At 41.4% G+C, this 12,065-nt stretch overlaps 1 non-coding gene across 1 annotated transcript; it reads left to right on the top strand.

Annotated features, from left to right (window-relative positions):
* The first annotated feature begins 991 nt into the window (after positions 1-991).
* TRNAC-GCA lies at positions 992-1,062 on the top strand. Its single transcript has one exon. It is a non-coding gene; the product is annotated as a tRNA-Cys (tRNA).
* Positions 1,063-12,065: the final 11,003 nt, after the last annotated feature.

The raw sequence follows: 12,065 nt of genomic DNA, 5'->3' as shown, positions 1-12,065 counted from the left end.
TTATGTATCCTTGGGGCTTGGAGAGTAGTCGGAGTGTACATGTGGATGAACGTGGGATGCTCCGCATCAAACAGTCAGGTTAGGAAAAGAGTCTTTCATGTCAAGGTGAACATAGACAGACAAGGTTAGTTTGTTTTCCTTAATTCTCAGAGAAAAGACTCGTTGCTAGAACTGAGAGCACTAGCGATTGCTTTCTTTCTGACCTTCAGCCTAGAAATTCCATACCTTCCACTGACTTCTTTTGTGTGTGGCTAGAACGTGATGCTTTCCAATGCCGAGTACTTTTCTAAACAATGTATGAAGCCCGTAAAACCGAAATCAATCCAAATCTAGGACCTTGACAATCGAGCAAAAAGGGTATGTATTATTATGGTGTGAGCCTTCTTTCTTTTTGGCCTTAGATTATCATAAGCGAGGAATGGTGTGTGCTAGCCTTCAGACTATACTTTATTGTAGGGAAAGGGAAAAAATGGAGAATATCTTTAAGAACCCTAGAAAGAATTTCACTTGGAGCAACAGGGGTCAGGTCACACTATATCAGTATCATAATTCTCTTTTTTTAATTGATACTGATTAGCCGTAAATAAATTTGATTCTGTTATGACATTAAGGAAACACTATTTGGGATACAATACCCATTTTAGAACCGTTCACTACTAACAAATAGAAAATATCAAAATAACAAATAATATAGTTAATGGTTCCAATTTTTCCTAAATTTGGCAGTCTGTGACTGGAAATCCTTTCTCTTTTCAATAGAAAGAGAAGGTATTTAATCAATGTGTGTTTTGAGATACAATCAACTGAAGAGAATAAAACTGGGTCCAATAAAAAACAGGAATGAATTTATTAAAAGGGATTGGAAAGGGATAAGTACAAAGGGATTCAACGATCTAAAAAATCAAAAAGGGTTTAATAATCCCCTCCTACGAATAAAAATTAGTAAAATAATGTGGATGAATAAGATTTTTCTCGATTTTGGATTGGATTTGGCGGCATGGCCAAGCGGTAAGGCAGGGGACTGCAAATCCTTTATCCCCAGTTCAAATCTGGGGGTCGCCTGACCAAAAAAATACTTAGGATTTCTTATTGTACTGATTGAACTCGACAAATTCTTGCCCTGCATAAGCAAAGGAAAAGAACTGCCTATCGATACTGGATTTTACCATTTCTAGTTCTGAAAAAGACTGTCAATTTGTTCTTAAAAATAGGGCTCTGGCAGGGTTCTGGGTAGTGGCCCAAACTGATACCAATAGGGATGAGGGATATATACTTATGAATTTCATAATTGATTCTATTCCGCAATTCATAACTATGAAAGTAAGAGGTCGGAAATCTTGGTATCCAAAGGTCCCTAAAGGACATTCCTTGTTTGCTCCTAGGATTGAAGAAGAGATTATACGAAAGACTATCAAGACTTCCTAATTATCTGACACTACCTACACTAAAGTAAGGTCTACTGACTCTGTCTGGAATTAGATTGGATAGGCTGATGGGAAATTTAGGAGTTGCGGAAAGAAGAGACTTTCTTTCCATACTTACAAGAGACTCCGAGTACTCAAACATTCAATCAGGATGGTTGGTTAGCTCTTATCTTTTAGAATAACTTAGTAAAAAATAAAAGTAATAAATAAAATGAATCTCCTAACTCGGTAGCCCATGAGGTTCCAATGGTTAGTTTTGGATTTTTTTTCAGGCAAGAAAGCAAAGAAGAAGGAGGGGATTCTCTATACCAACTTTCCCCGTTGTCCTGTCCTCATTGGTCATTCATCTTTCCCGATCTAGTGCCATCGTTCTTCAAGGTGCCGGAGGGTTTGAAGCATACCTACTACCCTCCCCTGAGCTTATTTCAGAGTTGCCTCAGCGCGCTCGAGTAATAACTGGGAAAATTGATAGAGGCGGGGTGTCCCAATCTTTCGATGAGATGATACTACCGATTTGGTGGAGACGACTTTGACGATCCGACTAGAACGTGCACGACGTTGCGCCTTAGCAATCGCTAAACCAATCTCCTGAGGTTATTGACCACGCCGGAGCACGATCAACCTGACCACGAAGGTCTATTCCTGCAAGCAATCGAAGAACAAGCAAGAATATGATAAAAGCAATCTGAATATTGCGAATATATATGAAGTATTGATAAAGGTGGGGATCCGTAAGCGGTCTTGGTCTGGTCGTTGGACACAAACGAAGTACACGAAGTTGCAATGGCTAACTTTTAACTAAACAAATCACAGCGAAAAGCTACTAGATGGATCTACTTATATAGGAGCAAGGGGTGGCGGCCAAGGAGGTGGAAGGACGTCCCAAGGCAGCCTAAAACTAAATCTAGGTCGTACAAGGCCAATGGGCCCAAGTGGAGGTGATGTAACACCTTTGGACTTGTAGTTTGACTCGGATTCTGCTGCAGCATCAGATTGTTTCGTCCACAACTCAACGCTCCGGACGAATTTGAAGGTGATTCCAATTGGGTTGGAAAGTGCACGAAATCTAGTTTCCAACAAAAAAAGAATCACCCAATTCGGTGTCCGTATGAAAAACTTGTGTGCGTTTTGAGTCAGGTATGTCTGTGCAGTCCGAATCTGAATCCAGAACGTGAGAGACTTGGACTCTATCTTCTCTTGGGCCAAAAGTGACGTGAGAGAACTTTTGGACAGCAAATAAACATCTCTTTCTTCCTTATCTTCATATGTGGATTGTACAAATGTCCCATACACCTGCAATTAGACAAAACACAAAAGTGTGTGAAGTATTTTTGTTCTGGATAACATAAATAGATTATTGAATAGTTTGCACTAGAAATCACCTGACAAATATGCATATATGCAATATTTTTGGTCATATCCAAGGTAGTCATGTCCTCATCATCCTCCCCTTCTTGAAAATAAAGCCGTCCTCGGCGTTGCTTAATCTGAAATGTGGCTAACAAAAGAGACAAGGTGTACATGTTGTATATGTATATGTCATCCATTTTTACTTCCCTTGATTTTTGCATATATGACACATGAATAGATGAGTAATTTGCATAGTTCATAAAATCTAAAGCCAAAAAATTAGCATAAGAAGTAGAAGGCATGAAAATATTGCAACTCAGTTTGCACATATAAGTGAAGCTCTTATTCATTTCAAAAGATTGACAATGTTCATCATTAAACCATCCCAACATTGGTGAATAAACCTTACTTGCATCAAATTTACATGCTACAACATGCTTAAATAAGCAAACATGCAATAAGTCATTCAACACAGAATCATCACCAAGATTAGAGGTCATATCAAAATGATTAAACATTGGTTCTTTTGCATCAATAGTTAATTCAATGGGTGCACTCAAAATTGTTGGTATTTCAGTTGTTTGATCACATGGCAAAGTCAAATTATCAACGTAGTCCTCTAAAATAGGTGGTGTGATCAAAGTAGTGGGTAGCTCATCAGATGGTGCATTCAAATTGACAAGGCATTCATCATTCTCATGTAGAGATGGTAGATCAGTACCTTTGTCATTACCTCTTATGATCAACTCAGATGATGTAGCCACTCTCGGGGGCGATGTGTCACATGGTGGAGGTGATGTAGTCCTGACAACAACGGATGTGGTTGTCATAGTATGCCTAGTAGTTGAAGGAACAATCATATCAACTCTTGGAATGTGCACCGTGCGCTTGTTCTCCTCGTGGCCAACACGTCGTTTTATTTCCTGTTCAGCTTTGCAAGCAAGATGAAACAAATGGTCCATAGGATACCACTCTTCATGAATTAGTATCTCTTGAATATCACGGTTTAATCCTCCCCAAAATCTATCCATAAAATCATCTTCACTTTCTTCTAAAGAGGAATGCAACAAGGTAGTTTGTAAATCATCATAATATTTTGTTACAGTTTCACTACCTTGTTTTAAGTGTTGCAACTTCTTAATCATGTCACGAGTATAATAAGCAGGGACAAAAGTATGTCGCATGGCAAGTTTCAAATCATCCCAAGTAGTAGGTATATAATCAGGGTGTAACCGACAATATTCACTCCACCAAACCAAAGCATAACCAGTGAAAGAACCAACCGCAACCTTAATCTTTTTATGTTCATCGAAATTATGGGAAGCAAATATATTTTTTATGTCGAACTCCCATTCAATATATAAAGCAGGTTTAAAACGGCCATTAAATGGTGGTATAGATACATTAACCTGATCATGTGCATTTGGATGTTTGTGCACCTCTCGTGACGGTTGTGGTATTTGCAAAGGTGGTGGCACGTCTCCCGCGATCGACAAAGCCCATGAATTGACTCTGGATCCTGTCATGATTAGTAGAACAAGAAACAAAACCCAAAAATAATGTTCCTATAACTACTAGGATGTGGTGGTAAAACGCTCACAGTAAAGCAAATATCAATGTCTTACAAGTTCTTACCATGCAGCAGGCGGTGATCGGCAACCAGCGGTGTCAAGTAACTCCGAATATTGAGTAAAGCGATTGCCAAGGGAGCGTACGTATACATGGTGTAGAAATATGTGGAGCTGGGCTGGCTATATATGGTAGCAAAAGAATAGCAATAATCAATTCAAAGATGCAATGTTGAATAAACGCTCAACGACGGTACTGTGCTGGTCCTAGGCTAGACCGGACTAGAGACGCGAGCCTAGAACACTAATAAGGTCACGGCGTAGCACAACTAGCATCAATGAAGGATACTAAGTAGCTCTTGACAGCAAGATATAAGTGAAGATCACAACGGCAGTGAAGATAATGATGAAAAACAACTGCCAATCAAGATATACAACAACTCTCTCTCCAACTTTCCTCTTGAAAAGTTTGAGACAATTTTCTGATAAATTCTTTCAAAGAATGCTACTAACTCAAGCTTTCCAGTGCAAAAAGAATCACTCAATTCCGAGTTGATATGAGGAGTCAAAGAATTCTAAAACTGCCCTGAAAAATTGGAACAAGCTGTGTTCACGAACTTTGGAGGCCAAAAAAACCTATTTAGAAGCCGATTTTGAGGTGTCAAATATTGAACTAGCTTCTGCAACTATTTAGATGCGGCTCGTCGCTATCTTCAATTTGAGTACTCACGGAGCCAAAACGGATTTCGTATGAGGAAGATACACCTGTTTTACTGAACAGTGCGCAAAACAGATTCCAATCCGAATTCAGGTACGAGATTGATTCTAGATAGATCCAATTTTTTTTCTTCTCTCTTTTTTTTCCTCACACTTTTTTTCTTTCTCTCCTTTTTTTTCTCTGACTTTTTTTTCTCCGTTTTTTTCTCTCGTTTTTTTTCTCTCTTTTTGTCTCCCTCTTTCCAAAACAAACTAGATAAGATGCAGATTGGATCAAGTGAAGATGTGAAAGGTCTCAACTATTATTATGACAATGAATGATGGATAGCACGTGGTGGAAATTGATGGATGGGTGGTGGACAGCGGAAGAGATAATGATGCAGCGGTGCCGTGACTAATGTGAATAGAACTCGAAACTCTAAACGAACTAGACACTAAGACCAGCAACTCGACACGACGATGCAACCGATAATTCAACTATGCAAGCAATGAAAAGAAAAATTGCAAAGGCTCAGACTGGCTTGGACCAAGGATGAATAGATCTAACTCTTTTTTGTGGCTTTTTCTTGGACAATAGGTAAGAAAATAAATCTAATCTAGGAAAACTGGAAATTCTCACCGAGCAACCTGAAAACTGATACCACTTGATAGAGGCGGGGTGTCCCAATCTTTCGATGAGATGATACTACCGATTTGGTAGAGACGACTTTGACGATCCGACTACAAACGTGCACGACGTTGCGCCTTAGCAATCGCTAAACCAATCTCCTGAGGTTATTGACCACGCCGGAGCACGATCAACCTGACCACGAAGGTCTATTCCTGCAAGCAATCGAAGAACAAGCAAGAATATGATAAAAGCAATCTGAATATTGCGAATATATATGAAGTATTGATAAAGGTGGGGATCCGTAAGCGGTCTTGGTCTGGTCGTTGGACACAAACGAAGTACACGAAGTTGCAATGGCTAACTTTTAACTAAACAAATCCCAGCGAAAAGCTACTAGATGGATCTACTTATATAGGAGCAAGGGGTGGCGGCCAAGGAGGTGGGAGGACGTCCCAAGGCAGCCTAAAACTAAATCTAGGTCGTACAAGGCCAATGGGCCCAAGTGGAGGTGATGTAACACCTTTGGACTTGTAGTTTGACTCGGATTCTGCTGCAGCATCAGATTGTTTCGTCCACAACTCAACGCTCCGGACGAATTTGAAGGTGATTCCAATTGGGTTGGAAAGTGCACGAAATCTAGTTTCCAACAAAAAAAGAATCACCCAATTCGGAGTCCGTATGAAAAACTTGTGTGCGTTTTGAGTCAGGTGTGTCTGTGCAGTCCGAATCTGAATCCAGAACGTGAGAGACTTGGACTCTATCTTCTCTTGGGCCAAAAGTGACGTGAGAGAACTTTTTGGACAGCAAATAAACATCTCTTTCTTCCTTATCTTCATATGTGGATTGTACATGATAGAGGCAAAGGTGTCCCGTCTTTCGATGAGATGGTGGATTTCGCTTTGGTGGAAGTCGACTTTGACGATCCGACTACGAACGTGCGAGGACGTCGCGCCTTAGCAATCGCTAAACCAACTCCGAGAGGTTATTGACCACGCCGGAGCACGATCAACCTGACCACGAGGGTCTGTTTCCTGCGAGCAAACGAAGAACAAGCAAGAAACTAAGATTGCAATCTAGATATTGCGAATATAAGATGAAAGCTTTATTGATCAAGGTGGGGTTCTGTGACGCCTTTGTCTGGTTGTTGAACACAAACGAAGTACGCGAAGTTGCAGCTATGGCGAACTTTTAATCTAAACAAAACCCAAGGAAAAGCTACTAGATGGATCTACTTATATAGGAGCAAGGGGTGGCGGCCAAGGAGGTGGGAGGACGTCCCAAGGCAGCCTAAAACTAAATCTAGGTCGTACAAGGCCAATGGGCCCAAGTGGAGGTGATGTAACACCTTTGGACTTGTAGTTTGACTCGGATTCTGCTGCAGCATCAGATTGTTTCATCCACAACTCAACGCTCCGGACGAATTTGAAGGTGATTCCACTTGGGTTGGAAAGTGCACGAAATCTAGTTTCCAACAAAAAAAGAATCACCCAATTCGGAGTCCGTATGAAAAACTTGTGTGCGTTTTGAGTCAGGTATGTCTGTGCAGTCCGAATCTGAATCCAGAACGTGAGAGACTTGGACTCTATCTTCTCTTGGGCCAAAAGTGACGTGAGAGAACTTTTTGGACAGCAAATAAACATCTCTTTCTTCCTTATCTTCATATGTGGATTGTACAAATGTCCCATACACCTGCAATTAGACAAAACACAAAAGTGTGTGAAGTATTTTTGTTCTGGATAACATAAATAGATTATTGAATAGTTTGCACTAGAAATCACCTGACAAATATGCATATATGCAATATTTTTGGTCATATCCAAGGTAGTCATGTCCTCATCAAAAATCAATGCTGGACAGGCCTTCGAGCCAACTTCTGAAAGAAATGCAAGTGAAAGAGAATGCTCTCGAGAACGCAGGAGTCTTTTTCTGTCTTTCTTATTTGAAATCCAAATCGAAATGCCTCAACTTGATAAATTGACTTATTTCTCACAATTCTTCTGGTTATGTCTTCTCCTCTTTGTTGGAAGATGAGTACACATCGGGTAATCCGCCCATGAGAGCCCAATCACAAGAGGCTCATACAGAAAGCAATCAGCCCATAGCCCAATATCGAGACCATAGCCTATTATTCAAACCACAAAGGATCCGTCTTTCATCGTCCAATCTTCGTGATCGAACATATTGATATCAATACTCCTTTCCATGGCCATTCATGGCCCGCGAAGATCAACCACTCGTGCCCGAGATGACTATCCAATCAAAAACCAAACTTCCAAGATCCATCTCACTCAGACCCTTTTGAATGTAGTGGATAACAACGGAGTGGGGCTATCGAATTGATATCTATTCGAATCTTAGGAGCTGGTAATCACTGATATGCTCATATTGGTGACGTTATTGTTGCTGTAATCAAAGAAGCAGTGCCCAAAATGCCTCTAGAAAGATCAGACAGAAGTAAGACGAGCTGTAATTGTACGTACATGTAAAGAACTCAAACATGACAATGGTATGATAATACGATATGATGACGGTTGTCATTGATCAAGAAGGAAATCCAAAAGGAACTCGAGTTTTTGGTGCGATCGCTTGGGAGATGAGACTTATGAATTTCTCTAAAAGAGTATCATGAGCTCCTGAGGTATTAAAAACACTAGTAGTAGAGACTATGATATAGTAGGGTATCAGAATATAGATCAATTAGTAGATTGTGTCTGACACATATACATGACAAAAAGAATAACTAGATAATAATAAGAATAAGAATTCGAATCTTAATAAAAGGAAGGGTTCGAATAGCATCTACTAATATTACGGAAAACTTTGTGAGAATACTTCTACGAGAAGGTTTTATTGAAAATGTTCGAAAACCATAGGGAAAGTAACAAATCTTTCTTGGCACGTGCCCCTGCTCCTGGTCTTCGAACTAGTCATTAATGGTTGACAACATAGGTACCCTTTTTCGGTATGCGTTGCGAACACTTTCATTTTTAGTGTCTCATCTTCTCTGGAGAAGCTCAAATTGAACGAATAGAGCAGATGGTCCAACTACAAAACTTATTCTTTTTCATTACTCCCATGGTCGTGCCACGTGGCACGGCAGCGCCCGTACTATTGAAATGGTTCGTCAGTAGAGATGTTCCCACTGGTGCCTCTTCTTCCAATGGTACTATAATTCCTATTCCTATGCCTTTATTCCCTTTTTTGTCTATCTACATTTAAGGAAATTCATACGCTCCATGGACAGAGCAAAAAATGGAGTGTTGGTCAAAGCAAGCCCCTATTCTATTACCAGACAAAATGGAGAGAAGCTCATCCGCTAGAAATGCTTTATTTCGTTTCGTTCCCGTTCTTCATTTCCTTATTATCGAATCCATGGGGGACTTGTCATATTTAGAATCTTTCTGTGGTCTGCTCTATTTACAATTCTTTCGTACTCTCTTCTCTTTACCACGCGATAGGTGATGTAGGGTAGGAACCCTATATCCCGATCTTTCACGAAAGGAGCGAATCCCGCGATGAACACGAAGAACACGAGGAGGGAAACAAGGGGAAATCACGAGGGGAACACAAGAGAACACTCAAACCAACAAGAATGATGACACATGCGCTAGATCCATGAACACAAAGGGAGATACAAGATCCAAAGTCAACAAAGGACGATACAAGAGGTAACCAGTTCTTCTCCGTGAGGAGGTCTTGAATCCACGGGGGGGGGGGGGATCTTCCCTTAGAAAGGGGGCTTGAATCCAAGGGGATCTTCTCTGAAGAGGCCGCGGTCTCTCGCAAGGAGGAGATCCGATATGGATGAGCGTAGCTCTATCTCTCAAATGAGCTATCACAATGCTAACCCTAGAAAGGAGGAGGGAGAGGTCTATTTATCGTCTTAGTGCAAATGAGGGTGAAGTGAAGGGGTACAAGGGCCTCGGGCCCGAACACTGTGCGCAGACAGGTACCAGACGTCCGCTGGGGACCGGTCGTCCGGTGTCTCAGGAGCTGCCGGACGTCAGGTGTCCTCCGATCATCCGCTGGTTCCGTTCTGTGATGGGGGTGCCGGACGTCCGGTAGCTCCGGACTTCCGCTGATGTTGCCCCGGGTGCGGTCGCGCCGGTCGTCCGGTGGATCTTCAGGCGTCGGACGTCCGGTGGTTGTGACTCTTCCTGCAGCTCTCCTTCTTCTCCATCTTCACATCCATCTTCCTCCTCTTCTTCTCCTTGCTCCTTAGCTTCTCCATGATACCTGAGTATGTAAAGAGTGTCCGTATGAGGTAGTAGCCATGTCTCATGTGCATCAAAGTGTGATTGTGAGAGTAGAGATGTCACCTCAGTTTCGAGAGCTCTTGCACGTGATCGAGTCATGGGTCCACTAGGCACTTGATGAGATGATGGTAGGTCCATGGGGATGACCTTGGGATGCTCCGCATCATCTCCCCCCCCCCCTCGGGAAAGATCCGACCTCGGATCGTGATCCTCATCACCATGGAAACGGTAGTCGTGGACGGACTTGTAGTTGGAAGGAGTTGAAGACATTGCGCAATCCAAGTACTCTAAGGTGTCGCCGGAGTGGTATACATGGAAGAAGAGAAAACACAAACGACACTCAGAAATACAATGGTTAACGCACACAAGGTGTCCATCAAATAAACATGAGTTCGTCCAAAGGAATTGTTCATGAAAATGCATGAGATGCTTATCCAAATGATGTAAAATGACATGTAAAGCATTCATGGGAGCAAAATCATTCATTGTGCACACAAATGTATTGTGGATGTGATGAATGCAACCACGGTGCAAAATGATGTCATAGTGAGACGGTTTATCAATAGCGTGAATATGGTAATGGATGCTCAATGTGATGTGATCATGCAATTGATGGTAGGCAATAAGATCATGATGTATGAATATGCCATCAAGGTGTATCACAACAAATTTGCTAGTGAAATGCACATGCTCATATATCATGGATGATGAGGACATGACTACCTTGGATATGACCAAAAATATTGCATATATGCATATTTATCAGGTGATTTCTAGTGCAAACTATTCAATAATCTATTTATGTTATCCAGAACAAAAATACTTCACACACTTTTGTGTTTTGTCTAATTGCAGGTGTATGGGACATTTGTACAATCCACATATGAAGATAAGGAAGAAAGAGATGTTTATTTGCTGTCCAAAAAGTTCTCTCACGTCACTTTTGGCCCAAGAGAAGATAGAGTCCAAGTCTCTCACGTTCTGGATTCAGATTCGGACTGCACAGACATACCTGACTCAAAACGCACACAAGTTTTTCATACGGACTCCAAATTGGGTAATTCTTTTTTTGTTGGAAACTAGATTTCGTGCACTTTCCAACCCAATTGGAATCACCTTCAAATTCGTCCGGAGCGTTGAGTTGTGGACAAAACAATCTGATGCTGCAGCAGAATCCGAGTCAAACTACAAGTCCAAAGGTGTTACATCACCTCCACTTGGGCCCATGAGCCTTGTACGACCTAGGGTTAGTTTTAGGCTGCCTTGGGACGTCCTCCCACCTCCTTGGCCGCCACCCCTTGCTCCTATATAAGTAGATCCATCTAGTAGATTTTTCCTTGGGATTTGTTTAGTTAAAAGTTAGCCATTGCAACTTCGTGTACTTCGTTTGTGTCCAACGACCAGACCAAGACCGCTTCCGGATCCCCACCATTATCAATACTTCATATATATTTGCAATATTCAGATTGCTTTATCATATTCTTGCTCGTTCTTCGATTGCTTGCAGGAATAGACCTTCGTGGTCAGGCTGACCGTGCTTCCAGCATCGTCAGTAACCTCAGGAGATTGGTTTAGCGATTGCTAAGGCGCAACGTCATGCACGTTTGTAGTCGGATTGTCAAAGTCGTCTCCACCAAATTGATAGTTATCATCTCATCGAAAGATCGGGACACCCCGCCTCTATCAAGTGGTATCAGTTTTCAGGTTGCTCGGTGAGAATTTCCAGTTTTCCTATATTAGATTTATTTTCTTACCTATTGTCCAAGAAAAAGCCACAAAAAAGAGTTAGATCTATTCATCCTTGGTCCAAGCCAGTCTGAGCCTTTGCAATTCTCTTTTCATTGCTTGCATAGTTGAATTATCGGTTGCATCGTCGTGTCGAGTTGCTGGTCTTAGTGTCTAGTTCGTTTAGAGTTTCGAGTTCTGTTCACATTAGTCACGCCACCGCTGCATCATTATCTCTTTCGCTGTCCACCACCCATCCATCAATTTCCACCACGTGCTACGCACCATTCATTGTCATAATAATAGTTGAGATCGTTCACATCTTCACTTGATCCAATCTGCATCTTATCTAGTTTGTTTCGGAAAGAGGGAGAAAAAAAGAGAGAAAAAAACGAGAAAAAAAAGGAGAAAAAAA

The sequence above is a fragment of the Triticum dicoccoides genome, chromosome 6A (assembly GCF_002162155.2).
Source record: "Triticum dicoccoides isolate Atlit2015 ecotype Zavitan chromosome 6A, WEW_v2.0, whole genome shotgun sequence".
Taxonomy (NCBI): domain Eukaryota; kingdom Viridiplantae; phylum Streptophyta; class Magnoliopsida; order Poales; family Poaceae; genus Triticum; species Triticum dicoccoides.
Note: the sequence above shows the minus strand (reverse complement) of the source record. Positions and strands in the feature narration are given on the sequence as shown.